The 23,772-nt window shown below is 36.7% G+C and overlaps 1 protein-coding gene and 1 long non-coding RNA gene across 3 annotated transcripts in view; both read left to right on the plus strand.

The window, feature by feature from the left end:
* KCNQ5 (potassium voltage-gated channel subfamily Q member 5) overlaps positions 1-23,772 on the plus strand; it is a 591,803-nt gene that overhangs the window by 12,855 nt on the left and 555,176 nt on the right. The gene's annotated exons all lie outside the window — the stretch shown is intronic.
* The window catches only part of LOC117087443, a 45,990-nt gene that overhangs the window by 3,707 nt on the left and 18,511 nt on the right, over positions 1-23,772 (plus strand). Inside the window, exon 2 of the long non-coding RNA XR_004438814.1 lies at positions 5,244-5,384. This is a non-coding gene — a long non-coding RNA (uncharacterized LOC117087443). The remainder of the gene's footprint in view (positions 1-5,243; positions 5,385-23,772) is intronic.

Here is a 23,772-nt window from a genome sequence, read left to right on the forward strand (position 1 = left end):
CTAAGGAGCTTAGGCCGCTATAATCTTGATTGTGGATGGTATATGTGGGCCCAGGGCTCCTCATATCAGATGGGTAGAGTCATTACAAAAACTACTTTGGGGTCTTGTATAGCTCTTAGCAATATAGTGTATGCACAATAAATGTTTGTTGAATAAATGAATTATAGTTTAAATTCCTTATAACCTAGTATCAAGGAATTATTTTTTTTCCTTTCTTTCTGTGCTTCTGCCTTTCTGGAATGGTGTTTCTCCCCATTCTTTGTACAAAATGTTGCTTTTTCTTCCTCCGAAAGCTGTCTGTTCTTAAGAGATGCATTGAATTTCTAATTACATGCTCTAAGAGTGTACTGCCTAAGTAGACTGGGTACCTAATTTACATATTGCTCTATGGTAATTAATAGAGACTTGTAGAAAATGTGGATTTTAAAAGTATAAGGGGAGAACCCTATTTTTCTTGGGGTTTTAGTTATGCTCAAATTTCTTAGAAAATAAGGAGTGAAGTCTTAAAATTGCTGAAGTTTTCTAATATCTGTATATTATTTCTGAAATTTGGCAATAGTCAGATATTCAGAATAATTTTTAAAAGATTGTACCTTCCATTTTGGAAGTTGACTACTTTAGGAGTTGACTGTATACTTTGGAAGTATATAGTTAAGAAATAAGTTAGAAATTAGTTTTTATGCCATGTGGAATTATTATAGAAAAATATACAATAAATAAGTCCAAATATATTTGTAACATAGTTAAATATCAGTCAAAAATATTTACCCCAGTGGCTGTTATAATCATTAGGAGTTTCTTTACTCAGTGAGCCAAGAATAGATCTATAATCTGGCATCACAGAGCTGTACTTTTTCTGTTTTATTGAGAGGTTAAAGCACAGCCTCAAAATGCAAATGTATCATAGGAGTACATAGGAGATAGAAAACTACCTGCATTTTTTTCTGTTTGAAAATTTTTCCAAAGCATAGGCCTTGTTAAAGTGATTCTCATAACCTTTTCTAGAATGGAAAACAAGTTTAAGGCTTCTATTTCTCTAAACCTGTTTTCTCTCACACCTGAATGAATCTAGGAGGATTGGATGGAGTTGAGAATTTAGATTCTTCTCCCCATGTTTTGAGTCATTGGCTACATTTCTCAACTTTCTGGTTTATAAAATTAGGATATAATTCTTCAGTGTTTGTTTAATAACCTGACCTCTTGCTAAGTGTAAGGCCCTAGAGTAGGAACTATAGGGCTTAACATAAATAAGACATAGCATATTCCCTCAAGAAATTTTTATCTAGAAGGATATTCGTTTACTATTTACTAAGCCTCAAAAACCATCTCTCTGAATTGACTTAGGATAAAAGCAAAGGTTGGCCTTTCTCCAGTGGCATTTAGCTATTGCTCCTTTTGAAGGGATTTACAAGGTAAACTCCAGGATCACCATGTACAGAACTGCTGATTGCCAGTTCTCTTGACCCCTTGGGAAACTTTGGAGCTCAGCGTTCAGCTGCCTGTGCAAGTGGGCGTTCTGCTCAGGGCATTCCCACACTGAGACCAAACACAGGAGTTCCCACTGATCATAGTAATTTCTAAACAGTGGTAATTAAACTAGTTAAACTAAATGTTCTAGTTAATAAAACATTCTGAGTATGTTTAATTTGCTCCAAAGTATTTTAAAAAATAAGAAAGAAACCAATGCTGTTTCATAATTCTTTGTTTGGAGATGTTATTTTCCTTCTCCCTAAATGGGTTAAGAACAATAGTATAAACCAAGAAGTTGTTGTTTTTTAGCAAAATGAGGTGTCTATTTTCAGTATAACTTTAAGCTTCTAATATTGTTCACTTAATTCTAGTACATGGAAGGAAAATATTATACCTAGCCTTCCAAGAACACAATATGCAGTGGACACTCAAATATTGAATGAGTGAGTGCCCACTGCATATTGTGTTATTGGAACACTTTGGAAACACTTCTTCCATTTGTTCAACTTTCTCCAGTCATGTGGAAAATGGCTTTTTTCTTCAACTAAGAGTGGTACTTCCCAGTGCAGCTAAGGTCAAAAAGTGTTAAAAATGTGTGTTCATTGCAATCTCTAAGGTGCTTTTTGTCCATTTTTTAAAGACTACGTACTTCAAATGGATTTCAGACCTAGATCAGCAGTCAGGTTAAAGAATTTCAAAGTGAGATTAAACTAATTTTTAATTTATCATGCCTGATGATAAAATCCTATAGTTCTGGTTTGGTATGTCAAATGGAAAAGGCAGAGAAATTGATTGGCAATCCAAATGACATTTGGGAACTCACTTAGAACCTTCAAGATAGGATCCTGAGCCCAAGGAGCACCTACTCTTACTCATCTAGTCCTTGACATAGAAGAAATTACAGTTTGTTTTGGGGAAACAGTTTTAACAAGCTCGAACATTCAAATTTGCATTCAAGTATTTTTCTCTAGAAGAAACCCAGTTAAGTTCCCTTAGCTTCAGATCCATCAAGGAATAAACAAAATGAGATGGGTTAGGATTTCCCAAATGAACCAGCTACCCTAGTTACACAGGTCCTACTTTACTTGTGCACTGAGATCGTCCTGCAATTCTTCCAAAGTTAGGACAGGAAGCATAGTAGGAAAGAAAACTATGTAGTCGTCATATTTGTACCAATCGTGTGGACTCCTAGAGAGCAGTTCAGGCTACCAATGCTTCAGTAGCCCATTATTCCTTTCACTCAATAGAATGGCCCCAGTCATTCTGCTGAAATTGGAAGTTAGAGTTTCACAGTATCTCTAGCAGGAAAGATTCCCTTACATGGTTCCAGATCTTTTACATCCAGTATTGGACTTGATGAGCTACTTTACAAATTACATTTCCTAAACTAGTTGGGTCATGCTGCTGAGAGCTGTTTTCCAGAGCTAGTGGGTATGGAGTTTTATTCCAGGCTTCAGGGCAGGAAGTGGATAATAAAAATACATTTATAGATGGCACTAAGTGAGGTAGCCTAGACAACCGTAAATAAGAATAATCAAACTATCACGTTGTATTGGAGAAGACAGAATATTCCTCTAATTGAAGGGTAGCTGTCATAATTTACAGTTGTCATCAATGAAGGATTGTACTTTTTTTCTCCACAAAAGATTAAAGGCAAATACCTATTTTTTTTGTTTGTTTGTTTCTTGTTGATTCAAATTCCCTTTCCACACTGCAATCTTAATATAGATTTCTAAAGCATATGATAATATATTTAAAAGACCTATTCACAATAAATCTGTTATGTTTTTATACTGTCTCAAGGGTGACATGTAAAGTTAGTGGTTGCTCTACAGTAAGCATCTGGCAGTGGAGTGGCAATGCAGCATGACAAGGACCTGGACCAGAGTGTCAGCCCTGGGAATGTGCAGAAAAGGAGAATAGGAGAAAATTCAAAGGGAGAACTGGCGTTCTTAGCTCTCCATTGGCTTCTGGTTGGCAAAAGAGATGAAAGAATCAAAATGTTCATGGTTCCAGGCAAGTGTGACTGTGACCAATCAGAAGATGCTTAATTCTATTTTAGGTAAAGAACAAGCACAAGTAGACATGTGGCCTGTTTGGGCTTTGGGAAAGACAGGGGATCATCAGTTACTAATGTTGAGTGATGAATGAAGAAATAAGGTGCTTCGAGAAAAGTGTACAGACAGAGATTTAGGGAATACTGGCATTTTGGGAGATGAGAAGAGAAAGATTTGCAAAAGAGACAAAGAAGAAAAAAACTAGGAAAATACAACATCCACAGGACGACTGACTCTCAAAGGATTGCAATAGGATAAAAGTATTACAAAGAAAATAAGTGAAAATATATGATAATGTGGAAAGCCAGGATATAAGCCGAGGGGCCAGAACCTAGAAGAAAACTTTGCCATCTAGGAGCTGATAGCATCTGCAGTACCATGTGTTAGGCGGACATCCAATTTCATAGGAAACATGGTGTCCTGGAAGAAAAGACCAGAACAATCCAGCAACTAGTTGGTGTGCTGACATAGCAATCAGTTTTTTGAAAGGGACCATGCAGGGTAAGGGGTGCCCCTAAAAGTATCACTGTATAACTGGGATGGGGACTCCAGAAGAGAGGGTGATATTTAGAGAGCCTCGAATGAAACCAGGGATATCTGGTTGGAAAGCAATCTTGCAGTCTCTAAGAGAGACGCTGGTAAGTGCCAAGCAGTTCTAAAGAGTTTGAGATAAGGCACCAAACAGTGCTTGCAGGGGAGAAGGGGGAGACAGATTAGGCTGCATAATTGATAAATAAATGGGTAAAGAGAGAGGGAGAATGGTAGATTAGGAATCAACAGAGTAAAGCTAACTTTTTATTTCTCCAAGCAGCTGGAGGTCTGTACAAATAAAAAAGCCTCAGGAACCCCCTTCCCTGAGAAGGGGAGAGATGAAAGTAATTGAGAATAATGAAATCCTGGAGTTATGATAAATAAAAGTTTAGGTTGGTCAAAAAAAAAAGTTTGGAATGGCAACATTTGGAGCTATGATAAGGCAACATTGGGAGATAAATAACACGATGTCTTGACAACTGCAAAGGCCCTGATAGAGTTTAGGCATGATCACGTAGAAGGCTGCCTGGTGTGTGAGACTGTGAGAATTTCTCTAACAGTAGTGTGCAGGGTAAATTTTAAAAAGCAGATGGAGCCCTAACCCAAGGCTCACAACTTTGTAGCCAAAGTAAAGGGAATGAGAAATTTTCTGGAAGTCGCACACACTGAATATGTATGACCTTGACCTCGGGCAAATCGTAAACCCCTCTAAGCACCAACCATTTGATAAATGTGGAAATAAGGAGACAAAGTGTTAAAGCTCCTTATGTAATTGCTGGTGCAAAAAAAAAAAAAAAAAAAGTAATTTTTACACTTTCTAACCGAATATAGTCTATGGCCTCTTCAGAGGAGGAAATGCTGCAATAATAGACACGTGAAAAAACATGTGTTCAGTGAATAAATGAGTGAATAACTGAATTAGCGTAACATTTATTTAACAACAGCATTTTATTTGGTGCCAAGATTATACAGCCAGATATTTCCTGTTGTGTGTACAAGTTCTCTGAACTTGAACAAAAAGATTTTTCTTCGGAAATCAAGCCATATTTTATAATCTCTTTATTTTTGAGTGTATAGATAAAAGCACACGCTTAAAGCAGGAACTACTGCTTTGACACATTTAAGTAATAGGCTTAGAGAGCTGGAAGGACCTCTGGTGACCGACTCTAGTGCTATCTTTTTTAGATGTGAAAACAGCCTGCAAAAATGTTAAGTAGCTTCCTCAGGATCAAGTACTATTGGAGCCAGCAATGGTAGTCAATCCTGTATAGAAATGACTTCGGTTGTAGATCTGTGACCTGCCTTACTTACCTTCCTCTACCGAAGGTACTTTGTAATTCTTAATACATGAATATTGACATTCATTTTAAATACTATTGTTTGTTCAACTATTCCATGAAGAATATTCTTTAAATGAACATTGTAGTACTAACAGGGAAAATATTTTTCCCTTTTAGAAACTCTTAATAGCTGGCAAAAGATAGTAATTTCTATGACTTTTCTTTCTTCCAAAGAAGTTAAATTCTGAAGAAGGTGTTTCTCTTGGAGTTAAACCATATATTGACTTGATCTTTAAAGGAGCTAATAAATGAATAGATCAAGTAAGAAACAAATTAGTATTTAGCCCATTCAGTTGCAGCACTGTGGTTTCTTTCCAGATCTGAAAATGTGAGAAATATTTCCTGAAATCAAGCAAGTGGGAGTGGGAAAGAGTATATATAAATGTTACATGAGGAATCCAAAATCATCATCATCATCATCATCATCACACACACACAAATACATTTACTATTTCACACACAGTTTCATTACACTTGGTAAATTCATTAGGGCAGGGCAAATGTATTCATCCAGACATTCAAATAAGCACAAACAGCTGTGCAGTCTTTAAATCTACCATGTTAAACAGGCCTAGCACTCTGTTTATATGCCCCAAAGAGCCTGAACCAAGACAGATGTAAGTAGGAGCAGCAGGATTTGACCCTAACTCTTGAAAATCCTGCCCTGCTTCAGAGATGAGGCATATCTTCAGCTTTGCAAGCACACTATTGTGTGTGTGTGTGTGTGAGTGAGAGAGAAAATGGTTAAAATTAACGTGAATTTGGTTTCCCCCTCCTCGTATTTCTTTGTCTATATTAATATGCTTTTTAATTGTTAATATTATCATTAGAAAGGTGATGGTTTCATGAATGAATGATGAGGGAGAAAAGAATTTTGATATTTAAAATTGCTGGCCTGTGATTGACCATTTTCTGCCTGAGTCATGTATGTGCACTGAGAGGTTGAAGTGTACTGTATGTGCTTCTTCAGGCATTTCCTATTTATCTGAGACACTTTTGAGACAGAGAGGTGACTGGAGAAAATGAAGGGTTCTCATTTATTTTTATGAACAATTCTCTATGACTCATTACTCCCACAATTTTTGAATATCTACAATCTTCTCTCTCAGTTGTCTTAACCTCCACGCTGATGGTCCTGATTCAGAGCTACTTCATTTACTACTCAAACACAGCTTGGGGAAGGGAAGGGGGATGTAAGGCAGTAGAGGCTCAATTCCCCTTGTTATTATACATGGCTATTGCTGTTTACCCTAGGGAAGAGGGTTAGTTTGGCCCTACTAGATAAAGAGCATGTTAAAAAGGCCTCCCAAATTTACAAGTAAAAAACAAACATTTTATGAGTAAAAAACAAGCAAACATATCCTTTGCCCAGTAAACATTTTTTTAAAATGAGCAAGGGATATGAACAGACACTTTTCTTTTTTTAATTCTTTATTCATTTATTTATTTATTTTTATCAACTTTTATTTTAAGTTCTAGGGTACATGTGCAGGATGTGCAGGTTTGTTACATAGGTAAACGTGTGCCACGGTGGCTTGCTGCACAGATCAACCCCATCACCCGGGCATTAAGTCCAGCAAACAAACACTTTTCAAAACAAAATATATGTGTGGCCAACAAGCATATGAAAAAAATGCTCAATGTCACTGATCATTGGAGAAATGCTAATCAAAACCACAATGAGATACCATCTCACACCAGTCAGAATGGCTATAATTAAAACATCTAAAAATAACAGATGCTGGCAAGATTGTGGAGAAAAGGGAACTCTTATACCCTGTTGGTGGGAGTGTAAATTAGTGCAATCATTGTGGAAAGCAGTGTGAAGATTCCTCAAAGAGCTAAACATAGAGTTGCCATTCAACCCAGAAATTCCATTACTGGATATGTACCCAAAAGAATATAAATGGTTCTACCATTAAGACACATGTACACATATGTTCATTGTAACACTATTCACAATAGCAAAGACATGGAGTCAAACTAAATGCCCATCAGTGGTAGACTGGATAAAGAAAATGTGGTACATGTATTCTATGGACTACTACACAGGCATAAAAAAGAATGACCTTATATCCTTTGCAGGAACATGGATGGAGCTGGAGGCCATCATCCTTAGCAAACTAACACAATAATAGAAAACCAAATATTTCATGTTCTCACTTGTAAGTGGGAGCTAAATGATGAAAACACATGGATGCAAAGAAGGGAACAACAGACACTGGGGCCTACTTGAAGGTGGAGGTTAGGAGGAGGGAGAGGAACAGAAAAAAATAACTGTTGGGTCCTAGGCTTAGTACCTGGGTAACAAAATAAACCTGTACAACAAACCCCTGTAACATGAGTTCACCTATATAACAAACCTGCACATGTACCCCTGAACTTAAAAGTTATTTTTAAAAAGGCCTCCTTTGGTCTTGGAGATTTGTATACAAACACAGGCCATTTTCCATTGATCCTCAGATGAAGGGACCCTGCAGTTGTTTAACCCTGACTTCACATACCAAAGGAAGTCTAATTATTTGGTGTGTGCTAAACATCCTCAGTGTGGTGCTGCTGTTCAGCCACATTAAACTCACAGGACAAGTCTGCACCCTATGTAGTACAGATTGAGTGTCCTTAATCCAAAACTCCGAAATCCAAAGTATTCCAAAATACATAACTTTTTGAGTGCTTGCGTGATTCTCAAAGGAAATGTTCATTGGAGCATTTCCAATTTTGGATTTTGGATTAGGGATGCTCAACCAGTAAGTATATGCAAATATTTCAAATTTTCAAAAAAAACCTGGAGGCCAAAACACTTCTGGTCACAAGCATTTCAGATAAAGGATATTCGAACCTATCAATTTACTTTTTGATGCCTCCTAAACACAGCTACAGCTGTTATGTATTTGTCACAGAAACCAGAATTTTCTTTAATGTAGAGATTTATTTAATTTAGATAGTTTGCAAAGATGTAAGCATAAGAATGTTCCCTGAAACATTGTTTTGTCATTTTAAAAGTCTAGAAAAAACATAAAACTATATTACTAGCATCTAGTTAAATCAATGATGGCAAAACTGTCCAAGGGAAAACTGCACCCTTTGAAAAGAATGAGGTGGATATGCATGACATGGTATAGCATGATTTCTAAAATGAAAAAAAAACAACAAAAAAATCAAGGTGTAAACCAGTATGTACAACACATACAGGTATCCACTTAGTAAATTAAAAAATACACACATACTTTGGGAGGCCGAGACGGGCAGATCACGAGGTCAGGAGATCGAGACCATCCTGGCGAGCATGGTGAGACCCCGTCTCTACTAAAAAAATACAAAAAACTAGCTGGGCTAGGTGGCGGGTGCCTGTAGTCCCAGCTACTCGGGAGGCTGAGGCCGGAGAATGGCGTAAACCCGGGAGGCGGAGCTTGCAGTGAGCTGAGATCCAGCCACTGCACTCCAGCCTGGGCGACAGAGCGAGACTCCGTCTCCAAAAACAAAACAAAACAAAACAAAAAAAACACATAGTAGGTTGTTCTCATTCTGTTCCATAAAGTCACTGCAAATACTGAATTAGCAAATACTGACTCATTGTCCTAGTGGAAATACAGGGTTAGGTCCTGTGAGCCTTTGGTTATAACATTTTCATCAATGGATCAATACATAACCTTGTTTTATGTGTGTTTCTGTTTGAAGATACATTATTTAATATATATTGTTGATTCATTAACCCTGAACTCACAGTCTGTAACACATACCTGAATGTCATTTATCTTACATGTATTTTCTCCATAAGGCACATCACAGCCTTCCTGTGCTTAGGAACGCTAGATCGCCTTTCAGCCTGGTTCAGTGTTAGCTGGGAACATATGTGAGAGGAGACTCAAATTTTTGGCTGGTCAGCACATGTCTGCAAATGACCTCAAAAGTACTGTATTAACTTAGAGGTTACAAATCAATTTTGAGTAGACAAATTCTCAAATATGAAATCCACAAATAATGAGGATCAGCAATACATAGCATGTATGCATGTATATAAATGGAAAGTTTCTGGAAGGATTGAACTACGCGATGAAAGTTATCTTTGGCGAACAGGGCTATGGGGCAGGAATGAGACAAGGTGCACCTTTTATCGTAACCCTCTTTGCCCTACTTGACTTTTTTACTGTGTGCATTCCATAGTGATTCTTATTCTGTATCTCCTCCTTTTGTACCACCATCACTATCATCGCCATTCTCTCAGCAAGCCCGTGCATTTTCTGAAGAACTGTAGGGACAAGGTTTTATTTGAGCCAAATTGCTCCTAGTGAATATTCTCCGAATCAGTCTCCTGGAAAAGTTGGTCTACATGATTTTGCAAATTGCGAGTATTTTACAGATTATAAGTATGATACTTAGAACATGAATTCTCAGGATAATTTGTGTCACACAATATTACCCCATATCCCAGCATGCTGAGATGACCTGGACTTTGGGTAGTTTTTATCTGTCAAATACTCTTATTTAGAGGTCATGCAGAGTGGTTCGTGCCTGTAATCTCAGCACTGTGAGAGGCTGAGGTGAGTGGATTGTGTTGGAGCCTGGAGTTCAAGATCAATCTGAGCTACGTAGCGAGACCTTGTCAACAACAACAACAATAACAACAACAACAAAAATTAAACATAGTCGCTGGGTATGGTGGTGCATGCCTGTAGTCCTAGCTACTTGGGAGGCTGTGGCGGGAGGATCACCTGAGCTCAGGAATTTGCAGCTTCAGTGAACAGTGATGATGCCATTACACTCCAGCCTGGGTGATAGAGCAAGACCCTGTCTCAAGAAAAAAACACACACACATACACACAAAACAAACCAAGAAAAATCCCCACCAAATACTCTTACTTACATTCTTACACAGGTTGCCAGAATGGAAGTTTAATAAGTAGGAAATGAATAATATTAATAAGACAACAATAAGTATTAAGTCAGGATATGACATATGGTATGGAAGTACTCTTCAGGTTGAATTCCCGTTTTTGGTCTACCTGCATCTCCCTCATAGAAATGAGAGGAAGGGAAGCGGCAGTGAGTCTCTGGGTTTGGTCCTTACTGGCTTTGCACAGGGCCCCCTCAGAGTCCAGAGCATTCCGTTGTGGTTTGTCCTTATCATGCTTGGCTTCTGGAATGAGTTTGAAATCTTGCTAGTTTTAACTTGTAACTTTAGAAGATTGGAAAAGGTTTTAATTTTTGTTTGTTTCTTTCTTTGCATATCTCATGGTGAGTCCTTTAATGAAAGGAAAGCCTGAAGAGAATGTAACTACTTACCTCCCTGAAAGGCATTTTTTTCTTACTTAATGTAGAGATTTCCACTTCCTCCCAGGTACTTCATGTGATGTACTGTGCTCCTAGTTAAAAGCAAGCTGAAGCCAAGCTGACTGACAGTAGATCAAGAAAATGATGTATAAGGCATGGCCAATTATAGATGGGATACATTCATATTAATGGTCTCCCGTGGACTGTCACCCCATGTCCATTGTTAATCTGTAATCTGAAATAATTCAAATTTCTATATAATTGGGTTTCTGACAGCAGGATCCCATCCATCATACTACAGCTTCTCAAATATTGAGAATATTGTCTTTTAAATATGTTTGTATACATATACACATATGCAATATATAATGTAACTGTGTGAAAAATACATCTTCATTTGATAAAGAAAAGTCAACAGGCTTATAAAGAATAACTTTAGCAACAAATGATGAGTTTATTTTAAAAATAAATTTTGTAAATGTATGGACCTCTAAAAATAAAAATACTAAAATTTCTTATATGTTTGTTTTCCTTACCAAATATGACAGTTATCCACAAGTGGAACAGATTGTAGTTATTGCTGATCTTATGTCTAAAAAACTACATGGATTTGGAAAAAAAAAAGCATATGGTTATCTATTGGTCTACATAGTTTACTGTTGCATGGGTAGACAGAAGCCTTCAGTAAAACTAAAGGGACCTTTTCTGATCAAACCCTGTGTATGGCTGATATATGTCCTGCCAATCCAGTCTTGCTTGAGTTTAAGGGTGCCTTCTTGCCTGGATCAATTTCTCTGTGATTGGTTTAATGTCATTTGCCCCATAAGCATACATTGCAGGGTGCTGCCCAAAGGCAAGTACACAGCTTAGGTACATCATCTCATTTGTAAATCACCATCCGGCCATGTCTATGAGCACTGATATATGAATCATCATTATTTATACACTTTAATCACATTTGAAGGAGTTCTTCTTGCTTACTAACCCTATAAAACTCTCAAATGAATTAGAATCCTCAAATTCACATAACTATCCTATCCATTTCCTGTAGGCAGAGCCATATGCAAAACTAACCCATTATTGAGAGGTACTTGGTAAACACAGACACAGAACAGACTCTAATCATGTCTTGTAAATCTGGGATCCATTATAAATAATAAATAAAGTTTTATTGAAACACCATTATGCACATTGATTTATTTACTGTCTGTGACTATTCTTACATGACAACAATAGAGTTGAGTAGTAACAACAGTGATATACAGCTCAAAAAGCTGAAAATGTTTACTATCTGGCCTAGGCCAGAAAACTATGCTTTCTGTCATGTATCCTTGCCATGTAGGCAGGTGACATATGCACATGGTTACATAAATTTCCAGAAGTTTGTAAACCAAGGGGTTTAAGAACCTTAGTTAAGAAGCTCATGTATAGGCACATTACCTTAGATAAATTTGGTCAAATCCTCCAGTGAAGACAACTAATGGTGCAGTTTCTGTGAAAACACACAGGACTCTGGAAATGGAGCTACAGACCCAGTAAAGAGTTTGTACAACTCAGTGAGACCTCCTAAATTCATTCATTTACATACTCTGCTAACCACCATCAATCTTGGTGTACACAAATGACCAGAATATACAGAATTTATCTTTGCTTTAATTGTTTTGTAATGGTTCTTGAATGCTTCTTTAACGAATAAAACTACTGGACATAGAAAATTCTTCAGCTTGTACAATCATTTAGGATGGTGTAATTCAGATGAAGCATTTCATGTGAAAAGGAAACTCAGTCAGATGACAAGCAAATTCTTGGCATCCAACCCTGACCACCAATGCAGAATATGACTAAGAAATAACATTTTTAGTAGAAGGTCACAGACAACATGAACTTAACACATTTTTATTCACCTGGTGGCAAATAGAAATGAAATCCCAGAAGTTTGGTTCCTTGAATAAATATTGCAGTGACTGACACATCTAAATATATTTAATACAAACACTCTCTCATTGCAAGTGCTATGTTTTTTTCTGACCGTTACATATTTTTACTCATTGTTTTTACAGCTAGTGACTCTTTTATAATGTTAAACTCCATCTTCCATTTTTCTGAAATTATGTTTGTATAGTTATTGGTTTGATGGAATAACTAAAATGCACCTATGTGAGACATAAACTAAGTTTCCTTTTCCTGTCTTGTTTCTTATAATTTAATCTGTATTAGGTCATTCAACTGGTAATTGTTATTCTAATAATTTCCCCTATTTTCTTTTCTTTAAACGGGCGGGCTAGATAAAGTGTATAAAAACAGTGACTCATAGACATGCATTTTGAAGTAACCAATATAAATGGTACATTCTGGTTATACTACATTTTAAACAACTGCTTAGTCAAATGAAATGCAAAAAGTAAAAAAGAAAGAAAAGTATTTCAAAGACCTTGAAATGTGTGCTTCAAGCTGACTTTCAGAACAGGTCCACATTTATATAGCTGTGTAAAAAAGAGGGGGAAAAACACAGAAATTCCAAAATATTTTTCAAACTGGCTTAGACATCTTGACACTTTACTGTTTTTTTCTGCCAGGAGAGTAAATGAGTGGTTTGCCCTCTGGGGAAAAATCCGTTTAAAAGTGAAAATATTTTTAATGCATATCTTTTTACAAAAAAGAAAGGGAATAGTTCTTAGTAGTGGCGGGGTGGGTAGGATATATGTGTATGAAAGGGCACAGTGAAATGTATTAGTATAGGGTCTTGTTTACTTGTAATTATTTTCTTCCTTTTTGTCATTCCTCACACATTTACGTGGTTAGCACTGGTGATACAAAGAAGAAAGAAATATTCCTAGCCTTCACGTGGTTTCAGTCTAAAGGGAGAGCACTCAGGAAAAACAGTGTGCATCAACTTAGAGATGCTATGAGAATGAAATGTGCAGTAACTACTCCCACGGGCAGAGGAGAGGATGGTCAGAGGAGGTCATGTTTAAATTGGGTCAATTAAGGTTGCAAAGGATCAGCCTATTTTAAGAGGACAGGTGGGAACGAATAGGAACAAAGGCCAAATGCAGGAGATAATATTTTGTAAACTGTTTTGTGAGTGATAAATTGTACCTTCTGTGTGGAGGTAAAGTATGAGGGGAGATTGCTGCCTTCTTCCTGTCTTGTTCTCATATATTTGTTCATGTATTTAACATAGCTACTCCCTTATCATATTATAATTACCTGATTACCTTTTAACCTGCTCTATGAAGTCCTTAAGAGTAGGAGCAGAACTTTATCCATCTGTTTTCCCTAGAGCCTAACAGGTCCAGGCAGCTGGTGGATACAAAATGAAGACTCTTTTAGCTGAACTGAGTAAATGAAAGGATGGACAGATGGATGGATAGATAGAAACTCTGTAATTACAAAGAAACGTATTTGGGCTATGACTCCTTCAGTGGAAAAAACAACATAGCAGAAAAAATGCAATACATGGGGTGTGGTAGAATTGTAAAAATATTTTTACTAGAAATACTCTTGGACTTTATGACAAATTAGAAATTATTTCCTTCTATGCCTGGCCCTTCCAAAATTTCACATTCATGCATACACTAGTATACTTGTTAAATTGTTGGACGAAAATCTCCTTTGATTTTGAAGTCTATTATTTTGTTGAGATGACAGTTTTTAACTAGTAATGAAAGTTTTCCAATGAAAACACTCTAATTTTGCAATGTGTACCTCAATTATGTGAAAATAAACAGCTGAGTACACTGGAACAATCTTAATTCCGTTCGACTCCTTAAAATGATATTACATATCAAAGAGTACACCTTTAAACTACTAATGGAGGAAAAATAAAATAACTCAAGGAGAGCAGGCAGACAGCTGGAATTTTTGGGAAATGTCTGTGGTATTTGGGTTTATTTTTAAGGGAAAGAAAAATTTCTCATTAAATTTTGTAACACAATAACACTTTTAAAACTTATACTCAATAAGAATCTTTATAATGCTGTTGTAAAACTCAGATTATGTTTTATTCATGAATTACAGATTTCTTTTTTGATGACAGTGGTTAGGATAAGAAGCAGGCTTTTATAAGCTTCATTTATCTCTCTTAATTACCTCCTTCTCCTGTCTCAGTGCTCACACTTACACTCACTTTAAAATTTTTTTTATCTTTCGTGGGATCTATATCTAAATAACACCACATCATATGTAAATTAAGAAACATTCCAAATATTCTCTGGGATATTGAAAGGAAATCAAACAAAACATTCTGTAATGTGTAGGCAACTTTAAAAGTGCTTGAGGCAGAAGCAAAAAAAAAAAACAAAAAGGGAGAGAGAAAGAGGCTTTCTAGCCTGTGTCTTTTTTAGTTAGATGTTTCAGAAGATGAAGAAGTTTTAATTATGTGCTTCCTTAGAGTGGGATATTAATTCCTCTGAATCATTCTCTCCAACTTTGAGTCCCACTCTCATTTTTCTCTCCCTCTTCTTTTCTCCCAGTTTCTCCCCTCCCTCTTTACCTTTTCTCCTCCCTCCTTTGCCTCCCTCCCCTCTCCGTCTCCCACAAAAAGTCAGAATTACTTGGTGGTGATTTCCTAGAATTGAGCAGGATTGAACTGGGGGTCACTCTGGCTTTGTGCTGTTCCCATTCTCATCTAACCTGAATATCCTTGGATCCGTAAGACTTTTTCTGATCCATATCACAGCCTTTTTCTCTCCTCACCCTGGCCATTGGGATTTCTCGTGGGCCTTTGGAGAGGTAGAAGGCACGCTTGTGAATGTGAAAAGAGCTGTATTCCTGTATTCTGTTTTAACCCTGAAGAGAGCACTGTGCTAGTGAGGAAAGAACACCCAATCCTAGTCAAAGGACTGAGTTCAATTCAGCCTCACAAGAGGCTCTAAGTATGATCTTAGACAAGGAAACTTCAGGCCCCTGTTTTCCCATCTAGAAAATGAGAATGGTTAGAACTATATCGCACTGAGGATTATGTGAATTGATCTATCTATCAATTGATCTATCTATCTATCTATCTATCTAGCCATGCACCCAAATGTTGTTTACAGCATTCTGTGATGAATTCCCTATTTCAGTTGGTACCATTTATTCACAGACAATCACAGGTATTCAGAGATTGTAAGAACGATGGTAGCAATTGCTTACTATAGTTTGTTTATTCCATAAGAGTAGCTTTCATTTATTTTTAAAAGAGAGACCTCTCGCTTGGATTTTCATTATAATATGTTTCACCTGCCACATTTTCTGAATTTTTCCATGTCTCGAAGCCTTTGTGTTGGTGTTTCATAACCAACCTGCAAGTTGTCAGAATCAGTGGAGCATGCCATTTACAGTATGTCTTAGATAAACTCAATGATTCTTTCCTTCCCGAGTGCTTCAAGTTTTAGCTTTAAAGATCCTCCTTTGTTTGGATAGATTTTCCATTAGTGTCTGCTTATGTAATTTTATCTCCATTTCTAATTGTGAAATTTGTTGCATAGATGTAAATTTTCTTTCAGTATTATTCAGAGAGAAGATAATGGTTGATACCCGAAAGAGGAAGCTAAAAATGTCTTTTAAAATTCTTACTGTATTTTGGCAATTTTTACCAATGACATTATTTTATGGTTGTGGTCATTATACTGTTTATTAAAAATATTTATTTGAAATTACTGCATGAATGTCAATCTCTGAATAACATTTTTGCAAATATAGCATGTTATTTTGTCAGTGTAAATGTGTCCTAAATACTAATTCATGCTGTTAAATGTGGATACAAAAATAGTTAATTCTCTTGCTAAGGATACTCATTTATCAAAGCAAAGTACATTTTAATATTTTTCAAGACAATTATATTTAAATATTTATTAGAGAAACTGTTCTAGGAGAAAAATTAAGATAAGGTATTATGTATTTTACTCTGTTACAGACACATACATATTTGGATATCAGATAGTTTCATATCTAATTACATATGTTTGTACTCAATAAATATTAGGAAAACTGTTTTCTCATCTGTAAAATAGAAATAATAGCATCTTCTCATTGAGTTACTTTGAAAATCAATAAAAATAATACACACATAAAGGACTTAACCTAGTGTCTACCATGTGGTAAGCACAAAATGAATACTTGATGCTGTAACTGAGTACATGCTATAAATATAACCCAGAGTAAGACAATAGGAACATAATAATAGGAATGATCAACATTTTAGATAGGGGAAAACAGAAGGGAAATACAGAGAAATGACATCATTGTGTTTGAGACCATATGGTATTAGAATTGGAATAGAAGGAAACTGGAGTTAAGGGAGGGAACTGGAAGAGTGTTGGGGGTTGGGAATGAAGAGGTGATGCTAAGTTGTGTTTGGGAATATATTGGATTAAAGTGATAGAAGGTAATTGTAGTGAAGATGGACTGTAGTCATCTCATGGATTGGACCAGAACTTTAATGTTGTTCATTTCATTTTCCAAGAGATATTTACCGTGGGTTAATACTGTGTGCTAGAGACTGCGCATTGGTGCCGTAACCAAGGTACAGTAAACCAAGGATGAAAATACATACATTTGTGAGTCAGTTTTCTGAGTGAAAGCTAGAAATGAGAAACAGTGTACTAGGCATGAAGTGTTGGTTCGCGATCACAAATAGGAGAGGAGAAAAGAAGGAAGTCCCCAATGACACAAGACTAGAGGCTGAAGGCATATCAAGAGGGTGCTGCACGAGGGGAGAAGACAACATTGAGACATTGTGACTTTCAGAAGAATCACTTTTATATAAATTGAATGCTTTCTAGAGCTTAAGATCATTCTTATATGTTTCAGTAACAGAAAATGGAGATAAAGATAGATTATTCTTGGCTTTTATCTACCATATTTACACATGAAAATGATTATACACATCTACTTATTCTAGTATGATATTATTTTCATTAAAATAAAGATATTGAAGCAATTGTTCAATGAATAAAGAAAACTGTACTTTTGACTAAATTGTAATTAAGTATGCTTGAACATTTTTAAATGCTTAGTTCTGTAATTTTCTGCACAATTTGTGTAAACCAGATATATTTCCAATAAACACTGCTTACCTTCTTTTTGTTTTTATGTTTAATAGCCAAGGTCTGTCTGTCTTTTTCTTTCTTTCTTTCCCTTCCTTCCTTCCTTCCTTCCTTCCTTCCTTCCTTCCTTCCTTTCTTTCTATCTTTCTTTCTTTTCAGAAAAGAAAAAACAAGCATTAGATTCTTGTTTCAGTAGCTATGTGCAAACAAAATGGAAAAAAATGGAGAAAAGTCCTCCACAATAAATTGTAATGGACATGTAATCTGTATAACGCAAAACTTAGTCACCAAAGGAGACTTGAAATGCTGCTAGATCAGTTCAAATCAGCAAATATTTATTGACTTCCCATTTTTTAGCTCTATGTTAGGTGATACAGACCACAAGCTCACAATCTTCAAATTAAGGAGACAGTTATATAAATGACATAAAGGAGAATCTGTCCATCACCGTGAGACATCCAAATGGCTATGAAGATTCCAAGGAGAGACAGAGCATCTGATTGAGAGAGAGCAAGAAGAAATTCCTAGAGAAGGTGGAATTAGAGAGGAATGGGGAGTAAGAAATGAGAATAATGCCATGCTGCAGATGGGGAACAGCATGGGCAAAGACATGGAGACAAGCTTGGTGTGTGATGTTCCTAGGGAATTATTGTCCTGTTGACTGAAGAAAAAGGGACATAAAAGTGGAGGACTGATAGGAGATTTGGATAGAGAGGAATATGTGGGGATATACTATGAGTGGTATCATGAGGAAATTCTGATTGATTCAATAGGCAATAAAGAGCCATTAATGGATTTTGAGTAGGGGAATGATATTACTGGAGCAGCAATTTAAAAGACTGATATGACAGCAATGCATAGCATATTCTGGAATGAAGACAAATGGCAATTGGAGAAACTGGCTGGGAACCTATTGTTATAGTTTAGCAATTAATGAAAGTCTGAACCAGTTTGGAATGAAAATGAAAGAACGTATATATGAGTCTTCCAAGATGCAGATATTCAGAAACATTCCATACATCCAAAGTTCACGTCTGTATAGTATTTTAAATTTCCATTTGCCCTCAGATATTTGGCACAGATCTGAGAACAGCCTTATTGGCACAGGTGATTCTCAGCTGCAGAGCACCACTTTTGTCTGTATTAATGGTGTCTTCTCTTCTTTACAAGGCCACCAAAGTGGATGCATAATTAAAATTTGTTGCTGTTTCTACTCTACTTGTCCTGGACACTCATGCGGCCAAATATCACTGGGAACCCAGGACCACACAAAACAGTATGGTGTTATGAACTGGTGGCCCCAGGAGTTTTAGAAAGTCTTCTTAATTACTTTAGAAAGGCAGCAGCTCTCCTCACCCACTGTAACTTGAACATTGCATGTTTGCCCTCTAGGATCAGTCCTCAAATGCATCTCTACCTAGTATTCCATCAGGAGCAACTGATATATTTGAAAATGTATTGCTTTATTTAATTTTCATAAAGCTCAGTTTCCCACATAGTAAAGACAATAATCTCTGAGCAAAGATAATTTCAGTTATTCTTATCACATTGTTTATTTATCTATTATATCTTGGCAATATTAAAATACATTTAATTATAATAAAACATTTAACACAAGTAACTAGAAAACAAAAATCTTTGTCAACTGATCATTCTTAGTCTTGCTTTTATCTGCCTTTTACCTAATAAAAGCAAATTTAGTTTTCTTCATTTATGAATCCAATAAACATCATAGACTCAACTTCCTGATATTTATGCTCTATGAGGGTTTCTCCACCACACAAATTTATGTCCACTGAGAGCCTCTTATCTCTGGCTCTGACACTTTTGGCCTGGAGCTAATCACTGCCATTGACCATTGCATCTGGGATGCATTAGACTCTCACTAGGTGCTTCAAGATTTTATTGTACAACACCATATAACACATTATTTTATTAATAACCCAAATCCTGTGAATCAAGGTACATTTTAAAGCCTAATGAAATGATGGTTTGGGAGGCCAAGGTGGGAGGATCACTTGAGGCCAGGAGTTTGAGACCAATCTCAGCAGCACAGTGAGACTCCATCTCTACAAAAATAAAAAATAGAAAACATTAGCTGGGTGTGGTGGTGAATGTCTGTAGTCATAGCTACTCAAGAGGTTGAGGCAAGAGGATAGCTTGAGCCCAAGAGTTTGAGGTTATGGTGAAGTATTATTGCACCACTGCACTCCAGCCTGAATGACACAGCAAGACTCTTCCTCTAAAACTAAAATAAACAGAAATAAAATAAGATAGAAAATAAAATTAAAATGATAGCATGGGAGACTACTCACATTTCACAAATTTGTTTTAGCCTCTACACAAATACTAGTAATTAAATCATATTTTTTAAACTGTAAGAAGTCTTAGAAATGTAGATATGATTTTCCATATTTAAGAGAATCACTTACAATTTTTTCTCATCCTCTATAAAATGTATCCCGATTAATTCACCCAGTTGACAAATAGATACTTTTTCAATGAAATATGTTTAAGTATTATAGTGCACTTTTTCGGACCACAAGAGGTTATTTATTTTACTTCAGAAGGTTTTGAAGTTTGCCTCATAGACTATAAGTGCCTAAGGGAAGAAACAGGGTCTTGTGCACCTGCAGTGGTTCCTGGGAGATGCTCAGAAGTTTACTCAGAGTTGCATAATGTGCCAAGACTATAAAAAGTTTTTCCTCAAACTAAAGCCTTTGTAGATAGAAATCTAGAGCTTATTTGCAAACGATGCTATGCTATGTTATAGTTACAACTTACTTTTATATTTATCAAACTTGTATAATTGTTACAGTTTTATAAGAGAATTTAATGCAGCCTATAAAGCAGCATTAGTTTATCTTTGATATTCCCAAATCTACCTGTTCTCACTTGTTACTCGTACTTTGTGACTTCTCCAACCTCATTTTTCTTGGGAAGGTCCACAGAGTCTGATGCACTGAGGCCACATTAAGATGTAAATGATTACCAGATTTCTGAAATATTTGCATTTTAATCCACAACTTAGATTCAAGTGAGTCATAGCTATGTTTTGTATTCTGGGTATCTGCAGGCCAGGAAGTGTGATGGGCAGCCCAAGAAGTTCTCCTGAAACTCTTGAAATCCTTCCCTTTGGGGCTTAGAACCTTGATAAAGATTCAGTCTGAATTCCAAAATGTCTGTTTTGAAAGAATAAATGCCCAGGAAGACCCTTTGAAAATAAAGTGAGTTTGTTCTATAAATTAGATATTTATGTTTGTCAAGTTAAATAGTTAATAACTTCATTTTTAGTGATGTGTAAACAATTTACATTTATTTATTTATTTATTTATTTATTTATTTATTTATTTGAGACAGAGTCTTGCTCTGTCACCCAGTCTGGAGTGCAGCGGCATGGTCTTGGCTCACTGCAACCTCCGCCTCCCAGGTTCAAGTGATTGTCCTGCCTCAGCCCCCCAAGTAGCTGGGATTACAGGCGCCCACCACCACGCCCAGCTAATTTCTATATTTTTAATAGAGATGGGGTTTCACCATGTTGGTCAGTCTGGTCCCAAACTCCTGACCTCAAGTGATCCAGCCGCCTCAGCCTCCCAAAGTGCTGGGATTACAGGAGTTAGCTACCACGCCCGGCCACAATTTAATTTAAAATACAAGAGTAGATAGAACAGGTATAGGGGCAAAAGAAAGCCCATGGAGAAGTGTCTTTCATTGCACATTCTCTCTACTAGCATGCTGCTTCCATTCCATATTCTCAATCTTTCAGCGCATTCTCTCTACTAGCATGCTGCTTCCATTCCATATTCTCAATCTGTCAGCACATTCTCTCTACTAGCATGCTTCTTCCATTCCATATTCTCAATCTTTCAAGTTCCTACATTCCTTTAGATTCATCTAAAGTCTAATCTTCTCTGAAGTCCATCTGGTACTTTACATATTTAGTTACTGACTCTGTGTTTCCCCAGTACCTTGAGAGAGTGTTTAGTAGAACACATGGGATATTCTCCCTCAAACATGATGTCTCCCCTACCAGGCTTTTCTCGGCTCAGGCTTTGTCTTTTCATCTTTATTCCCAGTGCCAAGTGTCTGACTGGCTGAATAAATAATTACCACCAAGTTATTCATGGCTATAGGCATTTGCTAGTTTGAATTGTGGGAGCGCTATTCATGTTTGATTCTTAAGCAATGATTAGTGATCCTTGGGTCAACAGTTGAGATCTGTGCACTGAACTTCTCTCCTTCCTGAGAAGAACTGACCACTTCTTGTATTATTGCCCAAATATATTTCTTTCTCTCTCTCTCTTTTTTTTTTTTTTTTTTTGAGACAGAGTCTCACTCTGTCAGCCAGGCTGAAGTGCAGTGGCATGATCTTGCCTCACTGCAACCTCCGTCTCTTGGGCTTTAACAATTCTGCCTCAGCCTCCCAAGTAGCTAGGATTACAGGCATGTGCCACCACGCCTGGCTAATTTTTGTGTTTTTAGTAGAGACAGGGTTTCACCATGTTAGCCAGGCTGGTCTTGAACTCCTGACCTCAGGTAATCCACCCGCCTCAGCCTCCCAAAGTGCTGGGATTACAGGTGTGAGCCACCACGCCCAGCCTACCCAAATATATTTCATGATATACATTTCTTAGAATCATGAATTTTTTTACAGTGATTCATGGCTTTAAAAATTAATGTGAGATTTCTAAATATATTTAGAATCCAGACAATCCCAAAGTGTGCTATACATACAGCTTAGCAATTAGGCAGATATCGTAAGGATTTTTTAAATGTCTCCATTAAGGGGAAAAATTAGTTTACCTACATTTAAGATTGCCTTCTTGCAACTTTCCATCTCTCATTTCAGCCTTATTCTGCACAATACAATTTAATCAACAGTAATCCACTTTTAAATTTCCACCCATATCTCTCCTCTTGTTTATCCAACTGTCTTATTAATATTTCCAATGATGTCTATAGACATTTCTGCCTGAATATGTGCAATGCCGACTTCCTGGTTGTCCTCATCCCCTCATTCCAAACTTGCACCTATATAATCATCTTCATCTAGGTATCTCGCCACACCTGGCTCCATTTTTCTAGCCACTCAGACAAAAACAACCCAACACAAAGACAAATAAACAACCATCTATCTTAGTTCATTTGTGCTGCCATAACAAAATACCATAGACTGGATAATTTATAAATAATATAAATTTATTTCTCAGATTTCTGGAAGCTGGGAAGTCCAAGATCAAAACACCAGCACATTTAGTGTCTGGTGAGGGCTACTCTTTGCTCCCAAGATGGTGCCTTGTTACTGTGTCCTCTGAAGGGAACTAGTGCTGTGTCCTAACGTGGAAGAAAGAATGGAAGGGCAAAAAAGGGATTAGGGTGCTCCTTTCAACCTCTTTCATAAGGTCACTGAACCTTTTCTTGAGGCTTTGCCTTCATGACTTAATTACCTCCAAAGGGCCTTGCCACTTGATATTATCACTTTGGAGACGGATTGTCAATATATAAATTTGGAGGGATACATTTAGACCATAAAATCCCCTCAACTCCCCCAGAAAGAAAAAGTTTTGAAATATCTTGTCCATTTTTTTCTTTTTGAAAATGCCATGTCCAGTTGATAAAATAATCCTTCATGAAATCTCTATAGCCTTTCCACTTCTAACCACCTTCTCCACTTTCATCTTGGTAGTTTGTGCAGTGGCTGCCTACAGAGTTTCCTACTTCGTTCTTGTCCCTTGTGGGCTGTTTTCAACACTGAAGCCAAAGCAAACCTCTTAACACTTAAGCCAGGTCATATATTTCCTCTGTTGAGGACCTTTATGCAGTATTACTGAAGTGTTATGAATATTATTAATAATAGTATAAGCTAATGTGTGTTGATCACTTGCTGTGTAGCGGAGCCTGTGCTAAAATAGTACAAGCCAATTCTCATTTTATCCCTACCACAACCTCTTATTATTCCTATTTTATGCATGAGAAACTGAGCTATAGAAAGATTGAACAATTTCTCAAGATCACTCAAATTATGAGGTGGCAGAACTATCTTTGAGCTTAAGCAGTCAGATTCTAGAGCAT

Source organism: Trachypithecus francoisi, unplaced genomic scaffold, assembly GCF_009764315.1.
Source record: "Trachypithecus francoisi isolate TF-2019V2 unplaced genomic scaffold, Tfra_2.0 Lachesis_group10, whole genome shotgun sequence".
Lineage (NCBI taxonomy): Eukaryota > Metazoa > Chordata > Mammalia > Primates > Cercopithecidae > Trachypithecus > Trachypithecus francoisi.